At 33.6% G+C, this 19002-nt stretch overlaps 1 long non-coding RNA gene across 1 annotated transcript; it reads right to left on the minus strand.

The window, feature by feature from the left end:
- Positions 1-14528: 14528 nt before the first annotated feature.
- LOC149937501 (uncharacterized) lies at positions 14529-15631 on the minus strand. Its single transcript, XR_016482371.1, has 3 exons — positions 15524-15631; positions 15340-15423; positions 14529-14863 (listed from the first exon to the last, which is right to left on the minus strand). It is a non-coding gene; the product is annotated as an uncharacterized LOC149937501 (long non-coding RNA).
- Positions 15632-19002: the final 3371 nt, after the last annotated feature.

Genomic DNA, 19002 nt, shown 5'->3' on the forward strand with positions numbered 1-19002 from the left:
GTGTTCATAATGTCTTATGGGAAACCAAAGTCATTTTAAAATTTGTTTCAGCTTCAATTTTAAATATATCTAATTAAACAAAATAAAAGAAAGAAAGAAATAAAAAATGTAAAAATCATAGTTTGAAATTATAGTCGTTGTCGGAATTCGCGAACATATAGGGTCTTCTATCTAAGGCGATACCACCTTTGAGGTCGGGGATGGTTAACTTTTATTCAATAGATAAAGCTCTCAAAATTATTCGTAAAACGTTTTGATCAAGTAATTTATATTTCTGTATTATCCGATTACGCGCACCTCAGGTTATGACTTTTTACGCATTCTATCTGTTTGTATTTGGATTTTTTAGCCATTTCTATCTGGGTTGAAAAGGAACGAGTGGGCTCGAAAAAGCTTCCCCAATATTCTTTTTAATAAAAGTTTATTTTAAACCATGTATCTGTCTCTATAGTATATTACTTACTATTTACTAGTTTAAATTAACCATGGTAAAATTTTGCGTTTAGTCAGTACTTACTATTATCATTAAACTACGTTAGTCATAACTTACTATTAGCGTTTAGCTACTTTAGGCATTACCTATTATTATCTTAAACCTCCACGAGTTATTATAGAAAGGGGAAGTATTTGCGTCGACTGTCGCCGTTATGTCCTTTTTGCCCTAGTGGAAACCAGCCTTTAAGAGCTTTAACAATTTAACGGTATACGTTTTCGACAATACGACAAGTTCGCATTAACTTACGATGGACGACGTTACCTTTTTTTGGGTATGAACGAATCTTTTCTCTGTCAAACCGAAAAAATAAATTCCGTTTTAATACTTTATTGAAACAGGTCTGCTCGTAACTTCAAACAAAACTAACTCGGTTTGGAATTATTATTATTATTACTAAAATATTCAGTGGATTAATTAGTGATACAATCTAACTAATCTGAAGTTTCAAGTAATAAAAGTGCAATATGTGTAGTTACAAATGTTTATATGACGGTTAGATTTATTTATTTATTTAGTTATTTATTTAAGAGACATACCTACGAAGCTGGAACGATTTACATGTAAGCATCACGATATGTGCTTTAGCTGATTGGGTGAATGATTAGCGCGATATTTTGCAGATATGTTAATGTAACTGCAATGCGTTAACCGACGCCTTGTGAAATAAAATATTATACATAGTTTATATACCATTAATATATTAGCATCTCTGTATAATGTAAGTTGCGAAAATCACAGTGCGCGTAAAACTCAGACATTATATAGTGACTAGAAAAACAATATAGCATAGTGAACAAGTTGGCCTGAACACAATATGTTGATATACGAAGCCCTCCCCACCTCGCCGTAGCCCGGGCGGCGCGCGTGCGCTGATTTCCACTGGGGGGACGCGGTCTGGGGCGCGGATTTCTCGGGGGGCGCGTCGCGGTTTTATTTAAAAATCAAATTAAAACATAGATTTAAGTGTTTTGCGCTGTTAATTTGAATTTGAAACATGGATTTGAGTGTTTTGACGTCATAGAATATTCGTTGTTAAAGTAACGTAGATGGGAAATATTTTTAAACTTTATTTTAATATCATTGTAGTACTTAAATATGCTTGGCACTTGAACCTATATCACGAGTATTTCTTAAAACGACTATACATCTAAACTCTACTTTTAACGCGGCAAAATACAATTCCGATATTCAAATATTTAAAAATACTTAGTGAAAAGAGACTTTAACCGTTTTTAAAATTCACAATATATTTATTTAAAAAATCGAACGTTTCGGAGAAACTGTTCCTCCTTCTTCAGGGATTTTTACAAGTCTGACAGTACGATGGTAAAACTTTGGGACGAAAAAATATTTATGCGCTTTATACATATAGTGGAGGCTACTGTTCTTTAGCCGCGAGCGTTTTTTCTCAAAGGCGAGTCGACCCCGTCGAAGTGTTATATGAGCAACGGGCTCAATATCTTCGTTCGCGCTCTAGGCTACTATTGTCGGAATGGTGGATTCTGCGAGAGGAGGAATTGGTTTGTTGAATTGTTGTGTATTATAAAACCACTGGGCGAGTGAAAATTTGGCGCCCCCAATATAAGCTAATTTGTTTTTCAAATCATATTTTGTCGCCCCTATACCCTAAACACGACAGTGGAGCCCGGGGCCTTCCCTGTCCCCTACGGTTTCTACGCCCCTGATGAAAGTAACCAAACCGCAATCAGCTTTTAAAATACAAGTTATCTATATTGTGCACGATAACATTTTTGTTGTCAAGTCAATCGCTAAACTTCTGAACAATATTACACTTTAATAAGCCTTGGAATCCGAGGCTTAAACCATGTTCATTTTTACACCTCGAAAGCGCTTCGAATCGCTCTGAAGCGGTTTCTGGTAAATGTGAACACGGTGTCTGCTAATTAGCAGACGAGAATCCAGTAGTTAAGCGAGCTTCTCGCGTTGGCCGCTAGAAAGCTCTATGGTAGCCTAAATGGCTTATTGTTTTAGCGAAATGTAAGATGGTAGGGTGGACACCTCTGGTTGAGTTGTCATGGAACAAAAATATTAAATATACCAACACCTTTAATAATTGAAATCTATTGGTTGACAAGCAATTATAATGGAAAACTATGGCTTTTAACAAATAAACTTCTTTTCTATGCTATAAAGCTGCAAATTCGAATAACTATTGATAAATAACTTTAATCTTAACAAAATATATGCCTTTTCAAAAATGAATGTTGGCAATTAAATTTGAACACCTAAATAGAACTATTTCAAATTTGAGTGTTAGTGGTATTTTTCAATGCTAACATGATTAATTATCAACAATACATTTTGGCAATGAAATGAGAACGCACATACAAGGCTATTTCAAATTTGAGTGTTACTGGCATTTTTGAATGCTAACATTATTAATTATCAAAATTGAATGGTGATATTTAATTTTGAGCGCCAATATGAAGAAGCAATCAATGTTGAGTTATAGTTGTTAAATTTGAACTCCAATATTAAGAGTTGGTCAGATTTGAATAGTAGTAGTTAATTTTGAAAGCTAATACGAAGGATTGTTCAAAACTAAATGTTGTTAGTTAAATTTGAGAGGCAATTGAATGCTTTTTTTACAGTGTATGTAAATGTAAAGATTTTTTTGTATTCTATTTAACCTACGTATATATTTTTCTATTTGACACTATTTAATTTAACCTATGTACGTATTTTTTCTTTATTAAATAAACTAGTGATTTGTTTAGGTATATTTGCCAAATTTCTAATGATAAAATGCTTTAACATTGAAGCTTTAAAGTTTCTTTTATCATTCGAAATGTGGCTTATCATAATTTGGCAAATATACCTAAAAAGATCATTATTTTGGTTACACTAATTATAAAAAACAAGGTGATTAAGGAATCTGTAAAAATATTTGTTATTTCAGGGCATACGTTGTTAGCATCGCGTATTACTCCGATAAGTGTCAAACTTATTTGTGTCACACTTATATGTTAGTTCAGGTCATACGTTGTAAGCATCGCGTATTACTCCGATAAGTGCCACACATATTTGTAACTTCAGGTAATACGTTGTAAGCATCGCGTATTACTCCGATAAGTGTCACACTTATTTGTTACTTCAGGTCATTCGTTGTAAGCATCAAGTATTACTCCTATAAGTGTCTCACTTATTTGTTACTTCAGGTCATACGTTGTAAGCATCGCGTATTACTCCGATAAGTGTCACATTTATTTGTTACTTTTGGTCATATTAGAATGGCCTCCGATAAGTGTCACACTTATTTGTTACATCAGGTCATATTAGAACGGCCTTGGAAAATGTCAGAGAGAAATTCATGACCTCCGATAAGTGTCACACTTATTTGTTACTTCAGCTCATACGTTGTAAGCATCGCTTATTACTCCAATAAGTGTCACACTTATTTGTTACTTTCGGTCATATTAGAACTGCCTCCGATAAGTGACACACTTATTTGTTACTTCAGGTCATACGTTGTCAGAATCGCACGTCACACTTATTTGTTACTTCAGGTCATTCGTTGTAAGCATCGCACGTCACACTTATTTATTACTTTCGGTCATATTAGAACGGCCTCCTATAAGTGCCACACTTATTTATTACTTTAGGTCATATTAGAACGGCCTCCTATAAGTGTCACCCTTATTTATTTATTTGTTACTTCAGCTCATACGTTGTAAGCATCACCTATTACTCCGATAAGTGTCACACTTATTTATTACTTTCAGTATTATTAGAACGGCCTCCGATAAGTGTCACACTTATTTGTTCCTTCAGGTCATACGTTGTAAGCATCGCCTATTACTCCGGTAAGTGTCACACCTATTTGTTACTTTTGGTCATACTAGAATGGCCTCCGATAAGTGTCACACTTGTTTGTTACTTCAGGTCATACTTTGTTAGCATAGCGTATTACTCCGATAAGTGTCAAACTTATTTGTGTCACACTTATTTGTTACTTCAGGTCATACGTTGTAAACATTGCGTATTACTCCGAAACGTGTCACACTTATTTGTTACTTCAGCTCATACGTTGTAAGCATCGCCTATTACTCCGTTATGTGTCACACTTATTTGTTACTTTTGGTCATATTAGAATAGCCTCCGATAAGTGTCACACTTATTTGTTACTTCAGGTCATACGTTGTTAGCATCGCGTATTACTCCGATAAGTGTCAAACTTATTTGTGTCACACTTATTTGTTACTTTAGGTCATACGTTGTAAACATTGCGTATTACTCCGAAAAGTGTCACACTTATTTGTTACTTCAGCTCATACGTTGTAAGCATCGCTTATTACTCCGTTATGTGTCACACTTATTTGTACTTTCGGTCATATTAGAACTGCCTCCGATAAGTGACACACTTATTTGTTACTTCAGGTCATACGTTGTAAGTATCGCACGTCACACTTATTTGTTACTTCAGGTCATACGTTGTAAGCATCGTCTATTACTCCGATAAGTGTCACACTTATTTATTACTTTCGGTCATATTAGAACGGCCTCCAATAAGTGTCACACTTATTTACTTATTGGTTACTTCAGCTCATACGTTGTAAGCATCGCCTATTACTCCGATAAGTGTCACACTTATTTATTACTTTCGGTCATATTAGAACGGTCTCCGATAAGTGTCACACTTATTTGTTACTTTCGGTCATATTAGAACGGCCTCCAATAAGTGTCACACTTATTTACTTATTGGTTACTTCAGCTCATACGTTGTAAGCATCGCCTATTACTCCGATAAGTGTCACTCTTCTTTGTTACTTTCGGTCATATTAGAACGGCCTCCGATAAATGCACACTTATTTGTTACTTTAGGTCATACGTTGTAAGCATCGCACCGAAGGGATAATTCAACTTTATCCTTACCTATCCAATAATATTTTTTTAACGTTACCGCTTTTTAAAGTTACTGGACTTAATTTTTAACAAAATATCTACCACACAAAGACAAACTCCCGAAAACGGTAAGTTGGGCAAATATTACATAGTATTTAAATTTTCGCGGTCAAGATGGTATTTCGCGCCACCTATCAATTAGGTCTTCCAATATATATCAATTTGGCACTAGAAGGTTTTTAAATTTAGATTTAAATTTTCGCGGTCAGGATGGTATTTGGGAGCGTCCATAAATTACGGGAGGCGTTTAGGGGAGGGAGGGGGTCGAGCTGAATCTCACCCAATCTCACGTGGAGGAGAGGGGGGGATTTGGGGCAAATATCACGTAATTTTTTCCCCGCAAGAAACAGAGTACAATTGTGATAACACTGGGTGAAATTAAGTAAAACATGATTATCAACTAAAATATATTTTACTACTTTGTTGTTTAGTCTTTATTTAGTACCATTGATTCGGAAATATAACGCTGTCAAAATTATATTATTAAAAAGTAAAAGATTTGTTAAAATATGAAATATTATTTGCACCAAGAATAAAGGCGTTATAATAATATATCGAAGAAAAACGGCGTTAGACGCGTGATTTTAAATTCGCTATTTAAGATCGCGCGCTCTTTCGACGTTAATAAAATTCTAACGATTTTCAGTTTGAAATTAGATTTGAATTTGTAAGCCCCCGAAAAGTGGAGCTCCATTTGATTTAACAAATATCGTTATTAAAGTCCTGTTTGGTTATCAACAGTAGAGTTTTACTTAAAATAGTTAGAATTAGTAAAAGGAATTCAAATGATTTTTCAGTCGGTCATTTGAATAGCTCTCCCAATTAACGTAGTGTCTAATACAATTCCGACATCTACTGTCCCAGTTGAAGACTCTACAGGGAAGGGAGAGGCGAGCCAAATCTCACGACATCTCACTAAAGGGGGAGGGGGGTCGGAAAATCGCCAAAATCGCCTCACGAAATTACGGACGCTCCCTTTCGCAAGACTAAAAATATTACATGGTATTTAAATTTTCGCGGTCAAGATATCTTTTCGCGCCACCTATCAATTAGGCCTTCCAATCTATAACAATTTTACAATAGAAGTTTTAAAGCATGTTTTACGAGCTAGATGATGGGGTAAATCGTAAAGCCGTCAGTTTTGGAAGCGGAGGGCCGTGAGTTCGAATCTCGGTAACGACGGTTTTTTTAAAAATTGGTTCTTCTGGTAAAATCCGGTAGGGGATCCTCCCTTGTGGTCCCCCTTTTCCCTTCCTGCCCCAAAATCGGTCCTACAGCTGGGAGCGGCGGCGGCGGCGTGACCATCTCTAATATTTCATTGATATCTATGTGAGGCAGCAATGAAATAAAAAGGTATTGAGTAGAGCCTTATTAACATACGAGGAAACGGAGACGACACTAACCGACACTGAGCTAGCAATGATCAACTCCAGACCCCTAACCTACGTCTATAACGATATCAACGAACTCATCCCGCTCACACCTGCCGAATTCTTAATTGGGAAAAGAATTACTTGCCTCCCTTTTTAGAAATTTCCAAATGACAAATTATCAGCCACTCGTGTCGAATTAACTAAACGGTTAAAATACCGACGAAAATTCATTCAAAACCTTTGGAAAAGATTTAGACACGAGAACTTGATGGAGCTAAGATCAGCCCATCACGCCGCGACCGTAAAGGAAAATAGATTAATTGAAATTGGTGACGTCATGCTTCTTCATGAGGATAAAAACTCGATGTAGTCACTAAAATCTTTTACGGCCGTGACGAAAAGGTGCGTAGATGATAATCAGGCCAGTACAATTGCTCTACGCGCTTGAAATCAAAAATGATATACTATTGCCGTATTTCGGGGGGAGTGTTAAAAAGTGTAAAATAAATTAACTAAAATTTCTTTAATTAAAATTAAAATAAAAGGTAAAATTCAAACTTTTAATAATTAAATCTTTTTTTAAAGGATAAGATATTGCTTCTTTAAAATTGTATGAAATATAGGTATACCAAAATAAGAAGAACCCCCAACTTGCCCAAATGATAAATTGGTCGCAAAACTATTGACAGGTGCTTGCGAAATTGAAGAAAGGGTTTCGGGAAAATTGGGAGAGGCTTTGCGACTGCTCGGGCCGTCTTGGCATTGTTTTATTGTATTCAGTCACAGTGGCGTACTTTTGGCGGGCCGATTGATACACCACGCGTTGGTTATCTTGCCTGGATAATGGTCTCGGAGAAAATCATATCTCCTTTTATTACCAAAAGCTTATTCGCTTCAGGCATGTCATGGTTAAAGAAGTTTAGGGAAGGCAGTTGGGGAGAGACGGAAAAGTTCCGTTGATATTTGAAATTTGTATTCTTGAGGACGGAGAAAAAAAGAACTCGAGGCACTTCGCATTTGGAGCTCCTTCAGAGCAGAATGGATTTTTGTTACGAAGTCAAATTATTACATTAAAATTTAATTTAGCCCACAATTTGGGAACAATAATTAATTAACCGCGTATTATTAGACCACAATGCACTAACTTGGCTCCTAAAAACTAAGGATCCAACTGGTGAATTCACCCACAATCCAATCGGTCAGAAAGCGTAAATATTAACTTAACAGCCATGATTTCGGCATACGTTATGGAACATCACGATCTTTGGTATGTTCACCTACAACAGTTTGCAATGGCTATGCGCTCCACGATTCAACGGGTTATTCGCTTTCGCATTTTTTTTGGTAGAGAAATCAGAGAAACTGGAGAACCTGTGTCAGGTTCACACTTTGATCTTGAAACTAAAATAAGTAACGATCAAGCCCGAGCTCTCCTTACTCGTGCTAAATTAACTCTCGAAAAAGCTCTAAGTAAACAGGCAGCCAACTATCATAAAAAGCACGACGATAAGGAATTTAAAGTTGGGGATTACGTTCTGAAAAAGACTCATTCTTTCGTCAGCGACCTATAATGAAAAGTTAACTAGGGTAATATATCTTCTCCGTGACTGCATCACTGGTGCGGTTCTTAAAGGTACACACCATATAGCTCAGTTAAAACCATTCGTTAAACGCGAGGGTATCGATCCCGTGACACAAACGTAGAAGAGAAGATTCATTCAATCGATCTACAAGTGTCATTTGGTCTAATCATTTTACCCAAGAAGATTATGAGCGTAATTTAAAAGCAGAATTATTAGGTTATCAACCAAAAAATAATCTGGCAAAAGAGGCTTTAGTCTGTATTGCTAATGTTTCAAAAAGGGAAAGACAATCACGAGCTCACAAAAGAGAAAAACTGAAGTAAGCCAAAAGTGTTTTAAACGCGGATTTAACCGGCTCTAACGTAGAGTTAGAAAATATTAATATTTCAGTGAATGGGCATGTATTTGATACAAACAAAGATAACCAAAATATAACAAGGTGACAGTCGTGTAACAGTAACAACTTGGAAAAACAAAGCAACTTAATGAAATAATTGCAATCCAGATTCTCTACGTCAAGACCAAATTAAATAAAAAAAGTAAAAGAAGTAAACTCAAAATGGAAAAAATGCTCTTCAGATATCCAACAATCAACTCAAAAAATAACTTCAGCGTTTGAAGACAAAGAAAGCCAAAAGGGACCAGCTTAATCGTAAGTGCAATGTTATATTTATCACAGTTTTCACAAAAAGTCAGATTTAGCGATTAAAGGGCAAGAAAATGGTATTTTGGACAACTGAAGATATAACCAAAGCATTCACGTTGAGCTATTTTAATAAAATGGCGTATCTACTTGTGAGAAAACAACTTGGGATTCCTTTACCCAGCCTCTCAACATTAACAGGGTACGCGTCAAGAATTAATTTTAAAAAAGGAGTCTTAGGGCCTAGGGCCCAGTGCAGAGACGTTTTTAAGAATCGCAAAATAGCGATTCCTCGTTAAATTAACAGAAAGGGGGTGTGGTTTCGGAAAATCGCGAGCTTCACGCCAAATCGGTGTGCAGAGACATCGCGATCGCAAAAATAACAGGAAAATCTTCTGTTTATTGTGCGAGAGGTCTACGGCAGTCGCTAGCCGCCGAAATATCGCTAAAACAATGGCGGATAGTGGTACGCAAAGAGCTCGGGAAATTAATTGAGAAATAAACGCCTTTAACCTACTTTAATAAGAAAAATAATACAACACGGTAGGTCAGAATCTTTTAAATTATTAAAATTTGAGTTTCTAGCTCATTATCGCTTTCCGAAATGTTTTTGTCGAATTATTGTCAGAGCCAAGGCCTAACCACAATCAGGATTTACGAAACAGAAAAATAAGCCAGACACTCTTAGCAATTTAACAGGTAAGAATAAATTATAATAGGGGATCTTATACATTACTACTTTGGGTGTATTCTAAGCCTTGGTTTATTTATAGATCCTTATTTGCTGGTAGTGTATGCAGTGGGTTTTAACTAATGAGTCAGTAATGACATGGTGAATTTGTTCAGTGTATCAAAGATCTTTAGCTATCAACCAGCGTTTATTCCAATTCATCTACCGAGAAAAAACCTTTCCTCGGGTAGACTAGGAGTTGCGATAAAAGATGTATTGGAATATTCAAGTTTATTTGGCATGCATCAAGAGCTTACTGAGCCAATTAGACGTATTACCTTAAAAGTGTTTGTCAGTTAATTCTACACGCTTTTATCATTTGTTACAATTGATACCTGGACTAGTCTGATGTAAATGCCAGATAATAATAATATAAGATATTTCGCTAGAAATTGCTTTAGAAAATTACCATTTTTTGTACACTCGTGAAATTGCTGTTTTTTTATTGATTGATTATGTTATAACTAGTTTTATTTTAATTGCTATCAGCTAAGTTTCGAATTAAATATTTTCCTAAAAACTAAATGATACGGCTCATTTTCTAACAGAGAATTCTTTTCGGAAAATGTTTGCTTATAATAGTAATGAATCTTATTCTCATTCGTTATTTTATTGGTGTACCATATTATAAAAATATCTTTAATATAACCAAACCATTAAACTGTTCGATTGCGAGGATCGCAAAATAAACAGCTCGCTAAATTGCGATCCTGTTAAAATTAACAGGAATCGCAAAACGTCTCTGCACCAGGCCCTAAGGTGGTGTTTTGAAAATTAAGAAAAGTACGGGTATAAATTTGCCTGAGCCAGAGAAATTTTCAGTCTTGACATTTAACGAGATAAAGATCAAATCGCAATATGAATACGATGTAAAGGTTGATCAAGTAATTGTCAAACAGAGTCAAATGAAGGTGGCAATGGTCAGAGGATTATTCGATCGCAAAATGACTAGAAAACTACTAGTTGAAATTAGTAAATAGTAAGTAATATACTATAGAGACAGATACTTCATGGTTTAAAATAAACTTTTATAAAAAAAGAATATTGGGGAAGCTTTTCGAGCCCACTCGCTCCTTTTCAACCCTTAGATAGAAAGGGTGAAAAATCCAAATGCAACAAACAGATAGCAAAATCAGCGTACAGTTATTTTTGTTGAACGAGCTCTTCCCTTTTTATGGCCTAAAAACCTTTTAAAACTGCCCCAATTACTCACTTTCACCTTTACCCCGTTTAGGTTCATACCCCCTCTGTCAGCAATAAAAATGCTTTCTTCGAAGGTTCGTCTGAACCAATTTTTTTCTTTTTCCAACACTCTCGCTTCTTCCCACTTGATGGCGTGTCCGTCGCCGCCAGAACTCCACATGTGTTCGGCTATCCCGTTCTCCCTATTGCCCTCTTTTACACAATTCTTACGCTCTTTAATCCTTACATTTAAATACCGCTTCGATTCACCTATATATTTTTTCCCGCATTTGCAACCGATCTCATATACAATTTCAGTCATTTCATAAAAAAATTATCTGGTTTATTTTTAATAAGAAGCGAACCCAATGAACCTTGGTTAGAGCCAACAAGTTTTATTCCTAATGGATTTAATTGGCGGTTGGTTTTTTCGGTTATTGATTTTACATAAGGTAACAATAATATTTTATTATTTCTCGTTACCGTGTATTTTTTATAATGTTTTACAAGATTTGCCGCAAAAATGTCTTCTACCAGTTTATTAGGATAATTACAATTCAATAATTGTTTTTTATATAACGCTTTATCTTCTATGGGCCAATCCGATGTTTTAACGATTCAACTATTCCTACCTTTACACTCCTGGGATGTGACGATTTAAAATTTACAAAAGATTGTGCATGAGTTGGTTTTTGGTACATTCTACTATTAAGTTTGTCACCTTCCCGAATTATTAAAATATCTATGAACGGTAACTTCTTATCCTGTTCTGTCTCATAGGTAAATTTAATGTCATCGTCCCAAAAGCGTGTCATTATTATAATTTTAAACGAATCATAAGTGCAAAAAAAGCTTTCGGAAATTCAGTTGGCATAAATTGGACATTTTGTAGACCCTAAAAACTACTTTTTTTGTTTAGTAAAAAACACCAACTTTTTGTCCCTAGAAAACGTGTGGGGGGTCCCACTGTAATTCTTTATAAAATTGCACTTGTTCTTACACTCAATGTAAAGGTAAAACAATGATTTGGCTCAAAACATGTTCATTTTTCACAGTCAATCATTACAATAACATGAGGCGTAAAAACATTTCGGTTGTACCAACTTTTTTTTTCATGACCTATTATTTCAGTGACAAAATATACGATTTTGACCATTCCAACTCCATTAAAGGTTTTCGAGTATGTTCTACAACTTACTGATTGAAACGTTTCGTCTACCACCTAGCGTTCAAAGAGCGGAAAACAGTTTCCAGTGGAATTTCAGCTTACTATCTTATATAGCATCGGGTGCTCATCGAATTAACCATATCTGAATTTTATGAAAAATTCCTTCAAAAGAACTACTCAGGATATTAAGTAAAAAACGTAAACTATGTATCAAATGTCAGTTTTTCTTATTGAAATATAGTATTTAAACTCAAAAATGTTATTAACAAGCAATACTTAAATTAATACAGGGTGTTTTGAATTGTCTGACTGCGCATTTTTTTCTGAAATTGCAAAAGATAGAGTGGAAAAATTTTCAGGGTATTATTTCTAGAGTGGGATCGCTTTAAATCCTAAATTTCAGAAAAATCGGAAATAATTTCGGGTTTTGGTAAAAACGTTTGAATGAGAAAGTTGTAGAAAGCTGTCGGAAATGTTCCAAGAAATTGGTTTCGTTGGAAAAGAACACTTTTTCCAGAAGATAAGAGCTGATGAATAAAAACAAGCTGTCCATAGGGGCCAATAGCCTTCACAATTTTGTACGTATTTCAGATTGTTCTTTTGTGGTAGGCTTCGTTGGTACGCGATAGTAGAATATCGCCCAGTCATATAAAGAAGTCTTTTCCCGTTAACCAGGGCCATAAGGATATATATTATCATCCAGATGTTTCATTAATATATCTGCGCTCTCGGGGCCACTCTCTTTTAGGGATTTCAAATCTCTGTATCGCTGAAGTAAACGCTTTCATTGTTCCTTGGCAACGGTATTAATGAATACGAAAGTTAATGACTTTCCATACAAATGCTGAAGGGTTAAACGATCTGCCGCCTCGTTACTGAAAACTTCTCAATGCGATATCTGATTTATCTTTTTTTGTAATGTACGAAGTTAAATAACGCGCAATAGACTATAAATTGGATGTCCATGATGATTTAAAACGCCAAAACCAGCGCATAGTTAGAATAATTAATGTGAGTTTCAACCAGTGATCTGGGAAGCGAGTATACTTTTTGGACGATTTCCCAGAGATAAGATGTCTTATAGTATTATCAATTTCAGTTAGCTTCTCTAAGCTAATAACATCTAGAGTCTAGAGGAAATTTGAAACGGCAAATTGTTTAATTTGTGATAAATAGCATGAACTTATGATAAATAGATAAAAAAGGGATGAAAATAATTATATCGAAATGTTAATAATAAAACTCACAAAACAAAGGATTTTAATCACGAATAGGGTGATTAAATCTGAATTAAAATACCATGAAAATGATTATCGTAATAAAACTGTTTAAACATGAGTAAATCACTAAAAAAGAAAATGATGAAATAAAAATTGGGTAACGATAATGACTAGGTAGAAGAAATTTAAAACGAATAGTAAATATTTTATGTTTTCTAGATACATTCCATTATTTTATTGGAAATCTAAAGTGTGACTTCATAAATGTCCCCGACTGTTCGACGAAAATATCATTGAAGTCCCCACAAATTAAATTCACGAGAAAATATAATTTTACGCGAAAAACAATAAAAGAACGCTAAACCAAACCAATAATATAATTATTGAAGTCCCCACAAATTAAAATTATTATTATTCATAATTTCAACCACATACACCTAAAGATGTGTGAAAATGTCCCCACTTATCCATTATTAAGGTAGTGAAAAACTCCCACTTGATATTAAATATTTTAAAAACACAAAGTTTTAAATATTCTAAGAAAATACCTATACTTTGTGTATCGCTAGAAATCGAATGTTTTTAAATGTCCCCGGATGTTGGATGTAAAGAACATGGATGTCCCCACATACCAAACTTAAAATCGTGGGTTAAAACAAATTGACACAAAAATCAATTATACGAAAACAAAATAATGCAATAAAATAAAAAACAATATACTAACTGTATATTTACTGGTATATCTATAGATATAAAGATAGATAAACCGAAAGTTATATCTTTATTTATATCTATAGATCTATCTATTTTTATATATTTAGGCATATTTATCTATAGATATATCTATAAGAAAATCAAAAGGCATATTTATAGATTTATCTATCTATCATGATCGTAATCCCGATCCATATCCTTATCTTTATATAAGAAATCAATAACGCATGAAGATATTATTTTAAGTCATATTTCATGAAATCAATAACGCATGAAGATTTCATTTTTATTTATAAATATATCTCCTTGAAGTATCTGCTACTTTCAATTGTTCCAAAAGTAGTTTGAATAAAACCGTAACACGCGAGTCTGCAATTTTTTTGACACCCGAACTCAATATTTCATTTTAAAAACAGACGCTTTAAACACCACATTGTTCGAAACCCCCTCTTCCACCATGAGTTATCAAACTAAAAAATAAGTGACATTTCAAACATTAAGTTTCAATAGTAGTTTTTATTGGCGACGATTATTATTTGTCTATCCCATAAACACAATATTGAAGTGCACGAACTTTTTTGTAGACTTCCATACACTCAGGAAGACATACTTTTAAGTTTTGTATGTGACAGTTAGGACGACATGCTTTTGCGGTTTTTTTTATGCAGTATCTAAAATACTCTGATGATACTCGGCACAAGCACCGAAATCGGCATTCATCTAAGTGACGATGACGGTCTTGACAGTCAGAGGGCATGAGGCAATCAGCGGTAAAATTTGTTTTTTGGCAATCTACGAGCTCGCATTGATGTATCGTTTGACGGTCGCACACTGAGTCCGAATAGATATAAATTATTACATTTTAAAAAATTAAATCAAACAAACTTTTTTGCATTAATACTAATTTTAAAAGTATTTTATGTTTTTTATAGTCCTGGCGCGCTTTCTTTGACTAGGTTTCTCCAAAAAAATTCCAATTTTAGGTAAAATATATAAATTAATATACATAGTGTACTCATTTCAAAAATAAATTGATTTAAAAAAAAAAAAAATATTTAGTTGGGACAAAACCTAAATCAGATTTTTTAGAGATTTTTATGTTCTTGGTAGGATCAACTTTTTGCTGGTGAATTTAATAGATTAGAGTTAGATCGCAATTTTGGTCAGCTGCGAATTTTTACTAGATATTCATATTTGTAAAAGTTAATTTTTAAATCTGCGAAACATTTGGTAGCAGCGTGAAAACTGAAATTTTAGTTTTTACGTAGCTTTGATCCAAAATGAAATCACAAACTATTTTTTCTTACAGTCTCCGAGTTTCTTCTTGCCATTGGCGTTAAGAAACAGATATTGGCCAGCCAAAAGGAATACCAAGCATTTAAATATCATTTCTGCAAAAAAAAGTAAAATCTTAATACTTGGAATGAAACTGAGAAACTTAAATTTTGTTACTCCGTGCCGGAACTGATTTTTAAAAAATACATTTGTTACCTTAGAACGATCTTTATGCAAAAGCCAAAAAAGATTACGAAAAGGATCAATGGAGTTAAGATCAAATCCGCACACCTCTTTGTTACGTTTAAAACTGCTTTCAAATAGACTTCTATTTATAATGATGCGCCACAAGAATGGCAAAACTATTTCCATAATATTAATTTTGAAATTTATGAAACCAATTGTCTGCTTTTTAAAAACGACAACGATATCGTTAATCAAGAAAATACAATGGCGATATAAACTTTCCAAAATATGTTACATTTCACAAATAACTCTTTTAATTGAATACGTAGAAAATCATCTCTTTCGATACGACTCGAAAAGAGTAAAAAGGGCAATAACGACGAAAAATAATGTTCTTTTGTTACGCCAATTTTTTTAAACTTGCGATGAAATGAATTAGAAGAGATTATTTTCATAGGCCGGTTATTTCTAAAGCTCATTATTGTGTTAATTTTTAAAATGCGTTTATATATCAAATGGAGCCGTAAGTTACCTTTGGTCAAATGAGATTGTTCAAGGTAATTTCGGTGACAATATAGAAGTGGGAGCCCGTAGACTGAAAAGTGAATAAGAAGCAGTCCATCCAAAAGGACCCACACAGGCCTAATTCGACTCGGGACTCGGGAAGTCAATTACCTTTGCTTTATATCTTTAACTGACATTATTAAACCTGCTCAAATAAATTGAAAAAAATCGATAATAAGAAATATGGTCCAGGCAAATTGTTAAGTTTCGTATAAAGTCTGGCGGGACTAAAATAGTGTGGTACGACTTGTTATGATGTATAATAAGCTAACCCTTTTTTTAATTTCGAGTGTTTTTAATCAAAAGATTTGGTCAGCCAACTCTGAGACGAAATTACCCCGATTTTCAATTGGTGCCAGGTTTTTATTTTTAAACCAACAATAATATTGCCAAATCGTTTAAAATAATTTCAGTTTCTGAATAGCGAAGCTCAAACTAATATTGCAAGTCATTCGGTCTAAGAAGCTCTTTTATAATCGTTGTCGAAGTTGGAGCGAGCCCGCGATCACTTCTTTAAAAGTGTGGAATGTCTTTGCTAGAGGCCCTTACAGTATATTTGGGTATCAAATGGATGACACGCAAAGATATCGCAAATTAATTGTACTTGTTGACTCACTTTAGTATGAACTCAGGCTGTTATGGGAAACATTACTGCAGGGATAAGAGAAATAAATATTTTCACGTTGAAAATAGCCGTTACTGAAATTTGCTTGTGTGAAACCATCCTATTTTCTCGGCTTGGTAGTGGCAGGTTTCAAACCAATGAAATTTCGTATAGTTGATTTAACTCTAAAAAAGATTTTCGAAATACAGGTGGCAGGAGGCCAATTTAAAAATATCATTGCTTTTTTAATTTTGTCTCGTTTGATATCTTGATCAGTCATGAATATTTAAAAAAAATTCTTCCCGGCTAATCGAGAGTGCGAATGTCGAAGTTAACGAACTATTGCTCTTGATCTTGATATAATAGTGGTAGCTTCTTACATTATAGTACAAAAAACGCCAATTTGAGATTTGATGACATTCGAGAAATTATGTTTCATATAATCGAGTTTAGTAGGTTTGTTTGCACACAACCAATAATTTGTGAATAGAGTAAGACGCTCAGAGATAAGAGAATAGATATTAAGCTCATATGTTATTTAACGAAAATTTCATAAAAGATTAGTTTCAAAAAAATATTTAGTTGGTAACATACGGATGATTAATGTAAAGAAATTAGTCTTGCCCACTTAAATTTGAGCTAATTCACAATGTTAGTTCAGATTCGGGTGTCTCTAAAATATTAAATAATTGGGCCATTGTGAAGAATAGACCTTAACTTTCTCGATTTTTAATAATTATAATACCTATAGTTTTTGTTAGAATAATAAATAATATAATTAGTATTTGGCCAACTTATATAATTATCTGCAAAATCAGATTTTAGCGGCTGGTTTCTAAAATAATAAGTGATATATCTATTGGTATATCTATACGTATTATGATATTTATTTATTTTAAAAGATATTGTATTATTTTGGCTATGTTTAGTTGATATTGGTGTAAAAATATATTTACACACGATTTTAATTTTTATATGTGGGGACCTCAATTCCAACATTCGGGGAATTTTTATCTAATGATTCAAAATATTGGGATATAATTAGAAAATGGAAAATTCGTGTTTAAAAAATATTTGCTTAAAAGTGGGGACTTTCACGATCTTCAGAATGGATATGTGGGGACATTTACACTCATCTTTATGGCAATGTTGTTAAAAATTTTAGTATGGTAACCACACTAAAATTTTTAGATCATGTGATATTACTTTTTGGGAAGCATGCATTAAGAAATCTCAATCGTGCTATTCCAAAGAATGTACCTCAACTTTAAATAATACGACAATACGTACGGCGTGGCGTACAATGTATATGTGTGAAATTGCCGGAGCTTTTTGAGATAGTAATGGAAGATGATAGTACAGAGTTAGGAAATTTATTATCTAAAATGTGGCTCCAAGCAATTGAAATAAACGAAGAAAGTTCAAAATCTGACGATTTCTTTATCGTCGTTATCACCATTGTAAATCGTATAAAATAAAAATTCCAACTTAGTATTCAGAATTTGTTATTGTCCATGGTTAAAAACTATAGTTAGTAATTTAAAAATAACCTAATAAAGGTTTTTAAATTCTAATCTCCATGTGTAATTATTTTATTTTTAAATTACTAACTTAGTATTCAGAAATAATTTTGAAATAGGCATTATCTCAATACAGTTTATCTCAGCTTTAACGTTAAGCTTTGGTAATAACAGTTACTTTTGGAAAATAGAAATGACCTAATCAGGTTATTAATCACGCGTAACCATTTCTAACTTCCCTATTGTAAATTGAATCTAAAAACCAGCTTTATGAAAAGAAACGCTACATCTGGAGATAAATCCATCGAAGTCGCCAAGAGATAATTTGGCCGCTACTCTGCAGATGGCGGTCAGGACCTTAAATTTAAAATACTAGACGCGAGTAGGGGGAGTTAGGTAGTTCAGCGGCTAAGCAGAGTTCAATGCTATCGTAGTTTGTTCTTAGTAAAAACGTTAATCTGTTCTTGTTTAAATGTATTATTTTTTCCAAAATATTAAATTGTTTTTAAATTAATTTCTGTTGGCAATTCTCTAATTTACTCCGATTTCTATTTAGTTCCAAATGTTTATATATGATTACTCATATGTAGTCAATATTCATTAAAATTGTAGTAAAGTGAATTTTTATTGCGTTTTTAAAATCAACTCAACTTTATTTAAATTTACTTAAAGTAACTTAAATTTACTCGATTTTACTCAAATACACTTGAAAACTTTGAAATATAACCAATCGTTCTGATATAACCTTGATTTTCATCAATTATAACAATAAAATTAATTTTCTCCCATAATTTATCGAATAACTCAATTTCAATTATTTT

Source organism: Leiobunum rupestre, chromosome 7 (genome assembly GCF_980474605.1).
Source record: "Leiobunum rupestre chromosome 7, qqLeiRupe1.1.hap1, whole genome shotgun sequence".
NCBI classification, from domain to species: domain Eukaryota; kingdom Metazoa; phylum Arthropoda; class Arachnida; order Opiliones; family Sclerosomatidae; genus Leiobunum; species Leiobunum rupestre.